The 17,548-nt window shown below is 48.8% G+C and overlaps 1 pseudogene; it reads right to left on the bottom strand.

Moving 5' to 3' along the window:
• Nucleotides 1–12,574: 12,574 nt before the first annotated feature.
• On the bottom strand, nucleotides 12,575–17,056 carry LOC113606054 (beclin-1 pseudogene; annotated as a pseudogene).
• Between the last annotated feature and the right edge of the window lie 492 nt (nucleotides 17,057–17,548).

The following is a 17,548-nucleotide window of genomic DNA, read 5'->3' as shown; positions in this document are numbered from 1 at the left end:
AGTTACTTAATTCTGACTTATCAAAATATTATAAACCTTCACCTTCCTTAATTAATCCCAGGCAATATTCATAAGCACATCTACAGCAAATAGAAGTAAAAATATTCTTGTTTATCAACTCCAGAGAAATGGAATATTCCTTCCATTATTCTAACAAACACCGTGAAACACCCACTGAGTGTTGGGCCCTGTCCTAGTCCTGGGGATGCAGCAGCACACGCAAAGCTCTCGCTCTCCTGCAGCTCTTTATACATCGAAGAGGGAGTGAAGGACAATCAACCAATGGTAAGAAGCGCTGTGGAGGAAGATGAAGCAGGGGGAAAAAAGAGAGTGCCATGGGGGCAGGAGGGGGCCAGCGCCTTTGACGTCAGGGGTCAAGAGTATGGGGAGGACTTCCCTGGTGGTGCAGTGGTTAAGAATCCACCTGCCGATGCAGGGGACGTGGGTTTGAGCCCTGGTCTGGGAAGATCTTACATGCCAAGGAGCAACTAAGCCCGTGCGCCACAACTACTGAGCCTGTGCGCCACAACTACTGAGCCTGCGTGCCTAGAGCCCGCGCTCCACAACAAGAGAAGCCACCGCAATGAGAAGACTGCACACCGCAACGAAGAGTAGCCCCTGCTCACCTCAACTACAGAAAGCCCGCGCACAGCAACAAAGACCCAATGCAACCAAAAATAAATAAATAAACGTATTAAAAGAAAAAAAACCAGTATGGAGAAATTTCTCTGACGCGTGATATTTGAACAGACCTGAGAAATGAGGCAACGAAGCAGGCAGCCACTTGGAGGAAGAGCATTTCGGGTAGGGAGTGCAGCACATGCAAAAGCCCTGCTACAGAAGCATACTCGGTCTGGTCAAGAAGCAGAAAGGAGGTCACTGAGGGAGGAAAGAAAGGCAGGGATAAGTTCACAGAGGCAGCAGGGGTGCGGGACTGGTTGTGCGAATGGCCCAGGACGGTGGGCCTAGAAGGGGCTTGGCTTTTCCTGAAGTCGGAGCTCTGGAGAGGTGACGGGGGAACAGCACAGAGACACTCAAGAGAAGAAGCAGGTTGGGGAAAATATTCCTGTGTAGATTGAGGTGCTGTTGCAACCCCATGGCCTTAGAACTTAGTTATACTTTAAACTCTAAGCCTCTACAAAAAACCAAAAGACAAAGTAACCCAGTGACACAATCCGAAAAAGGCCATATCCTGGGGTACAGAGCAGGTTGGGGAAAGGGGGAAACCAGATCTCTTGGAACAAATGGAAAGCATCACTAAATACCCCGATTAATGTAATGAGGCTAATGTCATGACATCAGAATCCAACTACTCAAGGTCATAGACAAAAAAATCTAAGCCAAATATTAACAAGTATATGAAATTACGTATCAAAAAGATACTATATGTTGGGACTTCCCTGGTGGCACAGTGGATAAGACTTCACGCTCCCAATGCACGGGGCCTGGGTTCGATCCCTGGTCAGGGAACTAGATCCCACATGCATGCCGCAACTAAGAGTTCACATGCCACAACTAAGAAGACTGCCTGCCGCAACTAAGACTTGGTGCAACCAAATAAATAAATAAATATTTTTTAAAAAACATTAAGACTAAAAAAAAGGATACTATATGTTGATTAACAAGGATTTATACAAGAAATGCAAGGTAAGTTTAATATTAGAAAAAACATTTGATGTAACTTATCACATCAACAGAACTAAGGGGGAAAAGTATATGTTTATTTCAATAAATGCAGAAAATATGTGTTATAAAATTCATCATCTTTTCTTGAATTAAAAAAACTCTTAGACTTCCCTGACGGTCCAGTGGTTAGACTCCATGCTTCCAATGCAGGGGGCGCGGGTTCGATCCCTGGTCGGGGAACTGAGATCCTACATGCTGCATGGTACCACCAAAAATATAAATAAATAAAATAATTAAAAATTAAAAACCCTTAGAAAGTAGAAACAAAAGAATATATCCTTAATCTAATAACAAGTGTCTACCAAAAAAAATTCCCACAGTAAACTTCGTATTTAATGGTGAAATACCAAACGTTATCCTTTTGAATCTGGATAAAGGGTAGCCAGAAATACTTTATAATATTTTTGTAACTTTCTTGTAAGCCTGAAATTATGCCAAAACAAACAATAATAATATAAGATAAAAAGCTGTCAAAAACAAAATAAAACAAAGCAAAAACCTTCCCTTGGGTCTAGATAGAGGATAAGGATGCCTACTTTTACCACTGCTATTCAACACTGTACTAGAGATTCTATAAATGCAGTAAAGCAAGAGAAGAATAATCTATGTAGATGGAAAAGGAAGAAATGAACAGGTATTAGATACAGTTATATAAGTCCAAAAGCACCTACAGATAAAATATTAGAGAGTCTTTTAAGTGCTGCATGTAAGTCAGTATAGAATAATTAAAATGTTCTATATGGCAGCACAAACATCTAGAAAATTACATTGTCAAAGGAGATAACATTCACAACAGCATTAAAAATAACAGATGCCTAGGATAAATGAACTGATAAATGAATAAGAGATACAGATAGAGAGATAGATATAGAGAGAAATAGATATATAAAACTTTACTGAGAGAAAATAATGAAGACAAATAAATGGAGACTTGTACCATCTTCATAGAAAGGAATACTAAATATCTTAAATTTTTTTTAATTATCTCCAAATCGATCTACAGATTTAATGCGTGGTTAGGTCAAACTCAACAAGCTGGTTCTAAATTTACATGAAAATGCAGAGGACCCAAAACAGCAGACACTCTGGAACAAGGCCAAAACGGAAGAACTCTCTCTACCAGAGTCAAGAACTAAAGCTTTGGGCTTCCCTGGTGGTGCAGTGGTTGAGAGTCCGCCTGCCGATGCAGGGGACACGGGTTCGTGTCCCGGTCCGGGAGGATCCCGCATGACGCGGAGCAGGAAGGGAAGGAAGGAAGTCAACTGGGCTACTACAAAAAATCTAGACTGAGGCGGGTCAAAGAGCTGCTTACAGAAACTGGCAGCTGGAGCAAACGGCAGAGGTCAAGATGGCACCTGGCCAGTGGACCAGCAGCCTGGGTCAGCCACCTTTATGAGCACCAGCGGGGTGCAGCAGGGACAACAGAGGTGCTGGCCCCGGTCAGCGCTCCTTTTCTGGAAGGGAGAAGCAGAAGCTCACTCTCTAACAGGTTCCTGGTGGTCTCACGCTCCTTCATGGCCTTCTCTCAATCGCTGTCACTGAATTCCTGTGCCCACACTCAGCCTCGTGCCCTCATCCAGGCAGGGTTAGAGCCGGGCGCGCAAAAGCTCTGGACACCGCATCTCTTACAGAAGGCGTGCTTTGTGCGTGCTGAACGTGTACGTGTATGCGATGACCCTCTCGGCTCCCTTCAGGAGCTTAAAGCAAGAAGCTGGAACAGCAAAGTGCCTATTCCGCTGCTTCTTGCAAATGCTGCAGGTGCAGTCAGATTGTCAAGTCTGCTGAGGCCCAAACTTCCAAACGAACTGCTCCCAGTGGCAGCCTCCTCGGGGTCTCACCAGGGTGCCCACCCATCCCGCCCCCTCCGGGGGGCCCCTGTGCTATTGTGCTCACTCCCCAGTCAGCAGGCTCCAATCTCAGACTGAGGTCTCTGCCTGACAGTCCCTATCCGACTCCTGCCCCAGAATCCTTAGGTCAGCCCCTGGATGTCCATAGACTCCCCACCTCCCCACCCGCCGGGCCACAGAAAGGCAAAGGAAGTAAGCTGTGTGAAGAATGCATTGTTTGGGGCCGGGGCTCTTCTCCACAGCCCAGTCTGGCCACAGGGGCCAACTGTGGGCTAGTTTCAGAATGGGGGTGATCGATGGTAGGTGAGGGGCCGAGGGGTCAGTGCGAGGACCAAGCAGGGTGAGCCAGGGAACAGAGGCATAGGGGAAACAGGCCTTTCCTGAGGGCCGAGAAGGGGCTGGGGGCTTCTCATAGGTGAGGCCCCAGAGGGACCTGGATAGGGAATTTTCACAACACATATAACACAACAGGACCTGACACAATGAAACACATCAGAGCAGCACGTAGTTCCACTCAACTGTAGCAGAGAAGAAGGGCTGCAGGAGTCAGAGGAAATCATGGGGCAAACTGACTGGTGTTGGGCCCCTCAGGTGTTGCCCCCAGGTCCATGGCCTTGAGTCACCCACTTCCTTGTGATGACTGCAGAGTCCCGATCTCCTCGGGGCTGAGAGCGGGGGCTGGCGCTGGAGTCCAGGGTGAGGTCTGGCATTGACTTCCCTGCCTCTGAGCCCAGGTCATTTTGGGAACTGGATGGTCTTCCAGCTGAGCCAACAGTGCTGATGGCTATTTCTGGGCACCCTCGGCCAGGCTCCCTGCCTGCCCGGCCAGACCGGCTTCTGCATGAATGTGGTCGTGGGACTGAATGCCCTGCATTTACGGAGCTGTGTGAGTTTTCAGCCGGGGACTGCTGGCCACAATCATATTCATATAATCACATGCACCCCATTGTACACATACGGTCTCGCATGCACTTCTAGACACACACAAACACATATTCTGAGACAGATGGGCTGTTGCAATCACACGGTCACACACACTGCAAGTCTCATGTGCCCCCCCAAACACACACACACACTCCCAACAGAGCATTCAACTCACACACACACAATTAAATTTTCACATACCACACACACCAAGCTTTATGCCCATCATACAAAACGAGACCCACGCACTCTCCTAGCCAGAAGCCCTACTGCAGACAGAACACACACACACACACACACACACACACACACGCTAACACGTGCAGAGACACACACTCCAACCTAACGTCGCTTCATTCACTAGTTCTCCCCCAGATGCTCAGGGCATCCGTCTGCAATGCCCTCCCTCCTCCCATTCTTAGTGGCCTGAATTCCTGCCCCACAGGAGAGGTCGGAGGCGTGGGGAGAGGAATCCCTGAGGGCGGCCATCAGGAGCCCCTGAACCCACATGTCAGGCCCAGTGCTCCCGGCGGGTAGCTCAAGTCGTGTTCCCAGCCAGGCCCCAAAGACCGGGAGTTTAAGGAACACACCACCCACAGGCAAGAGTTGTCCGCAGGTCTTCAGCTGGACCATGCCGCCTGCAGCCCTGTGGGGAGGGGGCGCACCCGGCTGCCATGCCCCTCCCTCCCCTCAGGGTCCATCTAAAACTCTCACCAACTCCTGGATGACAGGAACAAGTTTCTCACCAAGGGCAAGGACACCTACACATAGCCTGCTGGTGAACACAGCCCACGGAGCTGGAAGTCCGCACAGCCTCACAACTCCAGGACTGTGTGGCCAGCACCACAAAGACCCACGAGGCACAGGCCACGGTGCAGCCAGGGCTGAGGACAGCAGGGTCTGGGGCCACGCACACACTCTCTTGTTCATTGCCCTTGACCTCCTTCAAAAGCACAAACCATTTTCCCTGAAAACCTCTGTTTAACACAAACAACCACCCATCTCTCATCAAGAAATCTCAGGGCAGATGGGCAGCTGCCCAGGATGGTGACCTTGGGGTGCTGGGCCTCAGCCCTCTGATGCTTAGCCTTCCCTCTCTGGTACTCCCATATGCCTTGCTTTCTTTCCCGGAAGACCCCTCCTTTCAGCTTCCTCCCCACAGGAACACATCAATGACATGGGCTCTGTGACACAGAGCTCTGACTAGAGCCACGGTCGCTGCCCAGCCTGCCTATCCAGACTGGCAACTGCCTGCGTGGACCCTTGGGCAGCCCCAGTCCTTCTCCGGCAGCTGCTCTGCTGCCCCCTCCATCCTATTGGCTGTGCCGACTCAGAGCCAGACCCAGTGAATCACCGCCCCCACCCCAAGACCTGTGCCTTGCGGGGCAAGGCTGTCTGACGTTACATGCCAGTCACCAAGCTGTGGCTTGTGTTTAGCTAAAGGGGGAAGTGGTGGGTACTGACCTCAGAAGAGAAGTTGGGAGGAGCCAGCCTACTGTCAAGTCAGCCTAATCTGCTGCCCCTGACCCCACCACCCTCCTTCCCTGCCTCGACCTTCTCTACCCATCTTCTACGTTGCCCCGACATCTGGAACGGACAGAAGTCCACAGGAGGACTTCCCTGATGGTCCAGCGGTTAAGACTCCACGCTTCCACCACAGGGGGCAAGGGTTCGATTCCTCGTCGGGGAACTAAGAGCCCACATGCCGCATGGCATGGCCAAAAAAAAAAAAAAGCCACAGCAGTGCAACTACAGGAAGTTAGGGAGAACCAGCAAGGCACTAACCCTTGAGTCCTGTCCCTATAAGAGCAAGGGTCATGACCCAGGTCCCCGAGCCACCCAAGACCAAGGATGCCCTTGCCTCTCTGTAAGTCGCTATACAATTTTTGCAACAATCAACATTTCAGAAAAAGCATATTTAAATTAACTGTAATGTTTTCCCATAATTTTTGTAAGTTGTCCCGAAATCATATGCATGCCAGGACTCTACCTTCACATATTTATTCAGTTCTTTTCAAATACAGGTAAATGCCAAACACAGTGCGTAAAACATTCTTGAAGTTGGAGTAGATTTCTTATCTTATTTGCCTTATCAAAGTGCAATTCCTGGGTTCATCATGAAACCGACAGCCAAAACCAGACTGACAGTGAAGACGGAACTTGACCTGTCTCCATGGCCTTCCCACGAAAGCCAGGAGAAAAGAAAACACACCATCACCCCACAATTGTTTAGCGTCAGTCTGGGATTCTGACCAATGAAGCAGTGCCAGAGAAAGAAGTGAGGCACAGGGACCTCCCTGGCGGTCCAGTGGTTAGGGTTCCACGCTTCCACTGCAGGGGGCACGGGTTCGACCCCTGGTGAGGGAACTAAGATCCTGCATGCCACGCAGTACGGCCGAAAAAAATAAATAAAAGAAAGAAAGAAATGAAGCACAGTAGGATCCTAATCCACAAAGCATTACTGATATCAAATAGCTTTCATAAACGGAAAACATGAACTGCATTCTAGAAGGGATTACTCGGTATTAAAAGGGTATCAACTATGCCCAAAGTAATCTAAAAGTGGAAAGCATTTCAAATCAATATTCTAACACATATTTTTTCTCTTCTGTAATGTGATGAACTGATTCTGAAAGTTCTTCAAGAGTAAAGGTTTAAGAACATTCAAACTTGAAACTGTAAAACTTGAAAAGGGCCGTTAATAGGAAAATCACAAAAAAATAAAGGCCTATGACCATCACGTAGAAAAGATGTTCAGTCTCACAAATAATCAAAAAATGCACACACGATAAAACATTTTCCCCAAAATAGAACAGACGGGGCTTCCCTGGTGGCGCAGTGGTTGAGAGTCCGCCTGCCGATGCAGGGGACACGGGTTCGTGCCGCGGTCTGGGGAGATCCCACATGCCGCGGAGCGCAGCCATGGCCGCTGAGCCTGCGCGTCCGGAGCCTGTGCTCCGCAACGGGAGAGGCCACGACAGTGAGAGGCCCGCGTAACGCAAAAAAAAAAAAAAAAAAAAAGAAGAACAGACTTTTTTTTTAACTGGCAGTACCCAGGGATAAGTGAGGACATAAGAAAAAAAAAGGTATTTTCATATTGTTGAAGGGAATGACAGTAGGCACAAAGGATCTGGTGGGTAAGGTGGCAGTGTGTATCCGAATCATTACAGATCTGAAAACCATTCATACTACCATTTCCACCTTTAGGACTTTATCCTAGGTATGCAATTAAGACCAGAGATAAAACTTGGCTACTATATTATTTATCACAACTGATTTACAAAACAATGTCTTAAATATCCAGTAGGAAAGCAGACAATGTTTTACAAGAAGTAAACTATTTACATTGTCCTAATGGGCTAGCGTATATACACATTGCTTTGTAGAAAGACAATTTTAAAGTGAGACTTCTATTTAATTGTTTTAAAAAGAATGCCAAAGTCCTGACTTGGAAAACATTGGGGAACCACTGCCAGAGTGTTGATTTTGTAGAAGCGTCTCTCTAGATAATACCCCACTGTAGACTTGGAGTACAAGGGTACGTCCTGGGGCAGTGAATACCCCCTATTCCATCCAGACCTCCAGGACCCCCAGGAACTGCTAGTCCTGGGAGGCATGGGGTGGAGGCAGACATCACTTACTGCTTCCCAGGCTGAGTTTCTTGTCTCCACTGTGCCAGGCAACAACTTCTCAGAGTCAGCCATCCTGGATGCATCTGCGGGGTCCTGGCCACACCAAGCCAACAGGAAGGCAGCCCCAAATGGAACATGTTCACACAAGGAAACCCACGGCAGTATGTCAACACACCACTAAAAGTAAAATCATATAGACTTCCAGTTACAGATGATGGGCTGAACCCCCTCACTCGTGTTCTCTCCCACCAGTGACCAAACCGGAGGATAAAGAAATGTGAAAATTGGGACTTCCCTGATGGCGCAGTGGTTAAGAATCCCCTGCCAGTGCAGGAGACACAGGTTCGAGCCCTGGTCTGGGAAGATTCCCACATGCCACGGAGCAACTAAGCCCGCGAGCCACAACTACTGAGCCTGAGCTCTAGAGCCCGCGAGCCACAACTACTGAGCCCACGTGCCTAGAGCCCGTGCTCTGCAACGAGAAGCCACTGCAATGAGAAGCCCGTGAACCCCAAGAAGAGTAGCCCCTGCTTGCCGCAACTAGAGAAAGCCCACGTGCAGCAACGAAGACCCAACGCAGTCAAAAATAAATTAATTAATTAAAAAAAGAGAGATGTGAAAATTGATCACCTCACAATACCAAAGACAGTGGGAAGGGGTTCGTTACAGGATTTGAGATTTCAACAAAACGGCAAAGAACAGTGGGAGAGCTTAGCAGGACTCAGAAAAGATAAAGTGCTCCAAAGGTGGGTTAGGACAGGGCCATGGCTGGGTGTGCCCCCACAGATGGCCAAGGGGGCTGGGGTGCTGTAAATGGGAAGTAAGTCCCCCTTGTGGGGTCTTTAAGGGTCATTCCAACATGGCTGCGAAAATGACGCTCAAAGAGGCATACGAAATTAAAGGGTTCATTATACTCTTAGGTCCCAGAGAAAGAGACACGGCACACCTCACAGGGGACCATGTGGGAGGAGCACCAAGGGAACAGGCTCCACCAACACGGCTGAGGACCCATGGGCAAGGGCCATAACAGGGGGTCAGGGAAGAGTACACAAGCAAAAGGTTTGAGCAGATTCCACTGGTGCATTTGAATGTCACTAGGTTACGGTCATGGAACGGCAAGAAGGGGAACTTGTGGAGTGGACCAGCCTTATCATACGTTAGTCTGTTTGTGACGATGTTGAGGCATCAGGAAAATATGAAATTTTAAAATATTATAACACGATAAACCCTGTCATGCCTCAGCATCAACCCCATTAATTGGATGGATCAAAGTTGTCACCTGGGTTGTAGAGATATTAGAGGTGAGTGGGACACGTTGACTTAACCACCAAAGGAAGGAAGTAAGGGTAGCCCCCGCTCTCCACAACTAGAGAAAGCCCACGTGCAGCAACAAAGACTCAATGCAGCCATAAATAAATAAATTTATAAAAATAAAAGTATAAAAATTAAAAAAAAAAAGAGTTAACACTAATCCTTCTCAAATTCTTCCCAAGAACTGTAGAGGAGGGAACACTTCCAAAATCATTTTACAAGGCCAGCATTACCTAAGCCAGATCAGGACACTACAAGAAAACTACAGGCCAAATCCCTGATAAATATAGTTGCAAAATTCTCAATAAAATATACACAAATGAAATTCAACAGCACATTAAGTGAATCATATGCCATGATCAAGTGGTATTTATCCCTGGGATGAAAATGGTTCAATATATGCAAATAAATAAATGTGATTCCCCATATTAATAAAATGAAAGAGTAAAAATCATATGATCATCTCAACAGATGCAGAAAAAGCATTTGATGAAATTCAACATCCTTTCATGATAAAAACTCTCAACAAATTAAGTACAGAGAAAAGGTACCTCACCAAAATGAAAGCCATATGTGACAAGCCCACAGCTAACATCGACTCAATGGTGAAAAAAATGAAAGCTTTTCCACTAAGATCAGGAACAAGACAAGGTGCTTACTCTTACCACTTCTATTCAACACAGTACTGGAAGTTAAAAAGGAAGAAGTAAAATTGATGATATAATCTTACATACAGAAAATCCTAAAGACTCCACCAAAACACTAATCCATTCAGTAAAGTTGCAGGGTACAAAATCAACATACAAAAATCAGTTGCATTTCTAAATACTAACAATGAACTACCTGAAAAGGACAGCACACAATCCCATTTATAATAGCAACAAAAACAAAATAATTAGGAATAAAATCTAACCAGTGAGGTGAGATACCTGCACACTGAGAACTATGACATCGATGAAATAAATTGAAGAAGATACAAATAAATGGATACAAATATCTGTGTTCATGGATCAGAAGAATTAATATTGTGAAAATGTCCATAATACCCAAAGCTACCTATAAATTCAATCCCAATCCCTGTCAATATTCCAATGGCATTTTTCACAAAAATAGAAAAAGCAATCCTAAAATTCATATGGAGCCACAAAAGACCCTGAAGAGCCAAAGCAATCTTGAGAAAGAAGAACAAAGTTGGAGGCATCGCAGTTCCTGATTTCAAACTATACTACAGAGCTGTGGCCGTCAAAAAACTATGGTACTGGCATTGGGACTTCCCTGGCGGTGCAGTGGTTAAGGCTTTGCCTTCCAATGCAGAGGGTGCAGGTTCAATCCCTGGTCAGGGAGCTAAGATCCCACATACCTTGGGGCCAAAAAACCAAAACATAAAGCAGAAGCAATATTGTAACAAATTCTTATTGAATTTAAAAATGGTCCCCATCAAAAAAAAAATCTTAAAAAAAAAAAATTATGGTACTGGCATAGAAGCAGACACATAGACCAATGGGACAGAATCAAGAGCCCAGAAATAAACTTATGCACATAAGAGCAACTAATATTTGGCAAAGAAGTCAAGAATACTCAATGGGGAAAGGATAGTTACTTCAATAATAGATGGTCTTAGAAAAACTGCATATTTATGTGCAAAAGAATGAAACTAGATGCCTATCTTACACTGCTCACAAAAATTAACTCAAAATGGATTAAAGACTTAAATGTAAGACCTGAAATCGTAAAACTTCTAGAAGAAAACATAGATATTACAGAACACTTGATTTGTAGCAAAGAAGAGCAAAGAGGTTAAGTAAAAGTGCTGTAGTCCTGAATTTGAAGGATCAGTATAAACTCCTTAAAAATACGTGATATGGGGGAAAAAAGAAAAAAATGTGATACAGGTGAATGCATATATAATATGGATTAGATGTAATATAGTAGAGGTAAAGTAGAAGAAAATAAGTAAAAATTCTGTAATCTTGAATTTGAATTGGATGTAAGTTATTACAACCACTTTGAAAAATGATTTTACAATATCTAGAAAAGTGAAATATCATATATACCCTATGATTCATGGGTATATATCCTAGAGAAACTCTTGAATATGTGAGCCAAGACAAGAACGTACAAGAACGTGCATAGATATGTTCTCTAAAAGCCATAAAATAGAAACAACTCCAAATAGCTATCAACGGTACGATGGCGAAATCATTTATGGTGTCTTCATCAATGGACTATTACCCAGTAATCAAAATGAATGACTAAACCAACACGTAAACGTGGATGAATCGCTAAAATGTAAGGGTGAGCAGAGGACGTAAACACAGAAGAAAACATTTAGGATGATTCGATCAATATAAAACCCCAAAGCACTCAATAGTAAACAACAAATTGTTTAAGCATACATGAATAGGTGGTAAGACAGTAGAGAGAAGTAAAGGAGTGATTGACACATGATTCGGCATGAGAGCTCCACCTGAGAGGGTAACCAAGGGAGAGGTGTTCAGAGCAGGGCACATGGAGGGTGCTGGTTACGTTCTACTTCTCCAGCTAGGAAGTTATCAATAGATCCACTGGCATGTGTTCTTCTTTCCTTCAAACTGAACCTGTGTTTTCTAGCCTCACTGGCCATAATATATTTCTCAATATAAAATTTTAAAAAGGAGGGCAAGAGAGGAAGAGGAAAGGGCTCCGGGTCTAGGGAGCATCTTTAGGGTGGGGACAGCTTGAAAATGCTTTCGGGTCACTCTCCCTGTGATCATGGCAAGGAGGAGGCCAGGGCTGCTGCAGGCCAATGAGTTTCTGGTGGAGAAGGAGAAAGAGGAACTGAGCCCACACTTCCTCTTGATGGAGGGTGAGGAAGGGTCGTGGCCCAGCCCTGAGCAGAGCTGGAAGGGAGACAAGCGGGACCAGGCAAAGAAGGTTCAGAGCAGCACCAAGGGGTGAGATGGGGCTCCCGAAGCAGACAAAGGAGGGGAAGAGACGCAGAACGGCCATGTGACCCAGGGTGGGACTTGCAGAGAGGGCTGGTCAGAGGGCCCTGGTCCTGGGGCAATGTGCAGAGGGTCTACGGTTGGCTCAGTGGCCCCTTCTCGGGAGGGAGCTGACCTGAGTCAGGGATGCTGCTGTGACCTCAAAACCAGACTAGCTGGGGCCACAAAAGCAGAAGCTGGCGGTCCTCACACACCATGCCTGGTCTCTGAGTCACATGTCCCCCTAGCCTTACAGTGGCAGGTCTCACGGACATAGGATGTACGTGCAGAGTCATACACACCATTGCTGAAGTGACACAGACACTGTCCCACACAGGGACTCATGTACAAACTGTAGAAATGCCTTACTCTATACTGACTCATCTTAGTGATAACAGTAACTCACTTTTGTTTTTCAGACTACAGCAAATCTTTTATTACACATAATAGTATGTATCCAAACAGTACCCAACACCATTTCATATCTCTAACACAGGGCAGAGCGGGCATTCAGTACTAGAACCGAGAGAGGCGTGTTAAATTTCGAGCTTCTGACCACATCATATGGTGGCCAGGCAAAGCTTCTATGTCATTTTCTCACATTATCCAACATGTGGCTCATACATTTCATCATCGCGATGGAGACAAAAATTTCCATTTCATATTTTGAGTGCAGGAAGTTGAGAGAGAGAAAATCTAGTGAAAACACATTGGTTTCAATTCAACTGAGGTTTAAAAAAAAAAGCAAACTTAAGTTAGTCATTTTGAAGGGAAGGAGGAAAAGGAAGTCATGGGGTTCAGAGTCAAAACTATGAAAAGGGCTGGTCCCTCTACAGGGGCTGCCGTAGCTCTGGAAACTATATCAAAGGATATTTTAAAATAAAGTGGCTTCTCTGCATTTTGTCTTTTTGGGGATTGTAAACACGTGCTGTTTGATGTCACCTGAATCTCATTTAAAACTTTTTTTTTTTTTTTGCAAACAAAACAAAAAATGTAAGTCTTTTAGGCCAGTATCTTCCTAAGGAAAAAAAGGAGTTCATTTATTATAAAACTGTGAGGATACCCAAGCACGGCCCCACTTAAGATTCAACAGCATGAACTTGAGACCTTTTGTCCGCTGTTCCGCAGAGCTGAACTGGGTTTCAGTAGAACAGGAGCCACCGCTGCCTCCTGCGTCTTCCTTCTTGCCTTTCTCCACATCCACCCTGTAAGGAAGACATAAATGGATGTCTCACCTTTTTCAGCCCCTTCTCTGAACGGCTGCACACAGCCCAGGAAAGCCCCACTGCATAGTCAAAGAACAAAGGAGCCCCAGACCAGTACAACAGCGGCTCCTCAGATATGTCTGAGACTCCAGACTCCACTGGAAATACGCCGAAACCCCTAAAGCTTCAAACCCGTCCTACCGGCCAGGGCACGGGTAGCAACGCCGTCCAGCCCCCAGCAGCATTCACCTTGCTCCACTCCCCAGGAATAGAACGCACCTGGTTTTCTACATCCTTCCAGCTGTTGTCGTTTAAATTCACTGTATTCCCTCTGATACTGAGCTGCCTCTGGATCCAGTCTCAGCCTCCACCTGGACATCCTTAAGATTTTCTGTCACCGTCTCACGGTTCTTTTCTTCCAGCTCGTGGTCAGCCTCCCCCAGTGCCAGCTCCTTTAGTCCCTCTGTAGCTGTTCAGTGTCACCCTCCTTCATTCGCTCTGAGATCTCCAAACATCGTTTGCAGCTCTGACACTCATCTTCAGGGACGCGGAGCTGAGTGTCCAGCTGGCCTAAAAGAGTCTATGCCTCCCTCACCCAGCGGTGAGCCACGCCTGTCTGGCCCGACAGGATGTCAGAAAGGCCTCCAGTGGCTTTCACGCTTCAGCTAATGTTCTCCCCGGGGCTGCGTCGGGTGCCTCCCGATGGGAGTGAAGCTGTTGGCGCTTTCTGCTGACGTCATCCAGGCTGGGAGGATGAATGTGTGAGAGACACCGTCTTGATGGCGTTGGATAAGGCTCCTTTCCTGAGTTAGCCCCTTCCTCCTGCATCGCTCCTGGCTTCACCTGGGCTCGGGGTAGTAATGGAGCTGTGGGCTCCTGGATGGTGACACGGTCCAGTTTCGGGGGCTAGCTGCAGTATTGGCAACACGAAGCTGACCTGCATGGTGCCGCTGGGCATCTCCAACCGCTCCATCCCTCGGCACCTGGAGCCGCCACCCTGGTCCAGTCTACAGCCGGGCACTGTGGCTTCCCGTCGGCCCCGGAGCAAGGCCTCCTGAACTGCCGTCACCCCGTCTTCAGCTACCTCCTAGTCTGCAGCTAACAGTAACTCATTTTTACTGAGCATTTATTATGCACCTGTTAGTGTTCTAAGCGCTTTACCATATCGACCCCTTCACTCAACCACTTAACCAACATCCCCCAGCACTGGAGGAGCCGGACGCTGGGCTCCAAGTGGACACAGCTGTGACCACTGCAGTCACAGACACCCCCGTCCCCATGCGGACCAGGGTCCGGTGGGGAAGACAACCCTGGGAATGCCCACGTGGAGTGTACACGCTCTTACAGACATGGGCAGGGAGCCTCAGACAGGCCTCGGCGTCCTAAGAGAACTCACCCTGACCCCAGCCCCTGCAGCTGCTGCACCTCTGCCCGATATGCTTGAAAGAGCTGGCTGCTCTGATGCCACCTTACTCCACCCCCTCCCCCTGCCCGCCCGCCTCACCGGTGCCCCTGCTCCATCCCCCTTGCTGAGGGATACATGCGGGAACACCCCAGGGCTCAGGCCTGGGCCTCTTCTCTTTCCTGATCTCATCCTCCTTCCACATGATCTCATCCGTGGCTTCAAATACCTCTATACACACATGTATCTCCTGCCCTGACGTCTCCCCTGAGCTCCAAGCTCACATGCTCCACACGGCAGGCATCTCCAAAGGGCAAGACAGAATCTTCTATTTATGCACCCACGTGAACCTGCCCTGCCCTCCGGGACAATGGAAGGCATCCACCCAGGTGCTCAGGCCCAAAGCCAATGAGGTATTCTTGTCTTCCAATCAGACCAAGTATAACGAAGTCTTTAAATATAGACACATATTTTTTAAAGAAGAGAGGGTGGGAGGGAGAGTCAGTCCATATCAGAGCTAAATGCAGTCTTCCCCCCTGGCCCCTCGCCGTGAGACACCCCCAGGCTGGGCTCCTGTGACCTTCCCTTAGACTCTGCGGCCCCTCACCCACACGCGTGGCTCCCACACAACACACGGGGAGCAGCCTCTCTGCCTCCCGGGCTGCAGGTACGGGGCTGCTGTTTGACCTCCTCCATCATGGACACAGCCCTCTGCCTCTCTGAAGACACACCTCTCTGGCAGTGGGACTCCCTCCACCCCCGTGAGAACTTGTTCCCACGCTGGCGGGAGCCCCTCTCCCCAGAGTCAGTGATCCCCCCATCCCCGGGGTCACAGTTGACCCAGGTGTCGTGGGAGACCGGAGCGGGCTGTGTGAAAGGAGAGAGCGGAACCAGGCTGAGCAGGGCAACGGGAAGGGCTGGTTCGGGACAGGCTGAGACTCCAAAGGCCCCATCTGGCTGGGAGGACAGCAGCTCCTGGCTGAGACCCACACAGCTCAGGAATGTGGCCACACCAGGCCACGGGCCAGGCAGAGGGCCCAGCTGAAGACGCCTGGAAATCCTCAGTAGCACTGCTGCTCAGGTGGAAGAGGGAGTTCCCAAAGCAATCTGGGGTTGAAGGAGGCTGGGTAAACGTCGGGCCGGTGAAATGCCGCTCCCTGAGCTTGAGCTCCACCCTCAGTGTCTGCAACTCCACCGTGGACAGGGTGCTGATGGCCAAGGCACCGTCACAGAGAAGGGAGTAAGCCAGCTGGGTCACACAGGTGCCTGTGACTGGTGTGTGGCAGGTAACTTCAGGAAGGTAAGGTGGATTCTATGGGACAGTCATGTAACCAGTGGCAGGTGTATGTGACACAGGCAGGCACACCTGCACAGCACAGGTAGAGAGTGTGCACTGGTATGGGATGATGGGAGTGACAGGTGAGCAGCTAGGGACAGACAAGTGAATATGTGACAGGCACACAAACACCACTGCTGAGTGCTTCCCACCCAAGTGCCAGATGTTTCAGGGCCATAGTCCCCCCAGCCCAGGGAGACCTGAGGGCCCTGATGTCCTTGGAGAGCCTCCCAGGCCCCCTCTGCCCTCCAGGGTGAGCCTCCCTGCAGGACAGGAAAGGGCCCACCTGTGACACAAACGCCCGGACTTAGGGAGGGCAGCCCAGCAGTGTCCTCAGGGCCAGAGCAGGAAGATAGGAGCGGGGAGGCACCCTCCACTCCAGCTGTGTTGCCCCGGTTCTCCAGGCTCCTAGACACTTCCTGGGCTCTGTCTCCAGGAACCAGGGGCCTGGTGAGACTAGTCTGCTACCCCAGGAGGCAGTGCCACACAGAATTCCTCCTGGGATGGCTGAAGAAGAGCCTCCCTGTCTCCTGGGAGACAGGTCTGGGTTGGGAAGACCCCCCAAGCCAGGCCTGCCCCCAGCAGTCACTGAGTCCCCAGAGCACGTGCACACACACCCCTCTCCCAGCCAGGTACCCCCCACACCCACTCCGGGTACATGCAGATCCCATATGCCCACACACCATGCGGGGGCAGGGCCTCCAGAACTGCTGGGTGGAAGGTCACCAGCGACCTGGGCGCCGCCCCCATCCCCAGACCTGTCCTCAGACCCCAACCCAAGGCCCTCCTGGAGCCCCCGCAGGCTGAGCCTACGCTTAGCCCTTCACCCTCCTCCCAGGGGGCATCTGCTAACTAGAAGACCAGCCTCAGGGATGGGAGTGAAGCTGGGAGGAGATGGTGGAGAGCACAGCCCCACACATCGCCGCACTCAACCGCTGACAGCTCCCAGGATTGGCCCGCCTTGCTCTCCAGGCATCTGTGGTGTGGATTCCTATGCCCAGCACCTCCCATAAATCACGGCCCCAACTGCCCACCCCCTTCTAGCCCCTCCACAGCAAGCTCACAGAGGCACTCAAGGGTATCTTCAGTTCAGCAAGCTCCCATCTGTGTGTCCTGGCCGAAGAGGGGTAGGAAGCACGGACCAGGAGGGGTCAGTAGCATCTCCTCCTACCCTGTGACCATGCAGGCACCCCATGTTCAAGACCCATCTCCAAGAGCCCACTGTCCCAGCCTAACGTCACA

The sequence above is a fragment of the Aethalodelphis obliquidens genome, unplaced genomic scaffold, assembly GCF_003676395.1.
Source record: "Aethalodelphis obliquidens isolate GAN/ISIS:26980383/991018 unplaced genomic scaffold, ASM367639v1 scaffold43, whole genome shotgun sequence".
NCBI classification, from domain to species: Eukaryota; Metazoa; Chordata; class Mammalia; order Artiodactyla; family Delphinidae; genus Aethalodelphis; species Aethalodelphis obliquidens.
The sequence above is the reverse complement of the archived record's forward strand: the minus strand, read 5'-3'. Positions and strand labels throughout refer to the sequence as shown.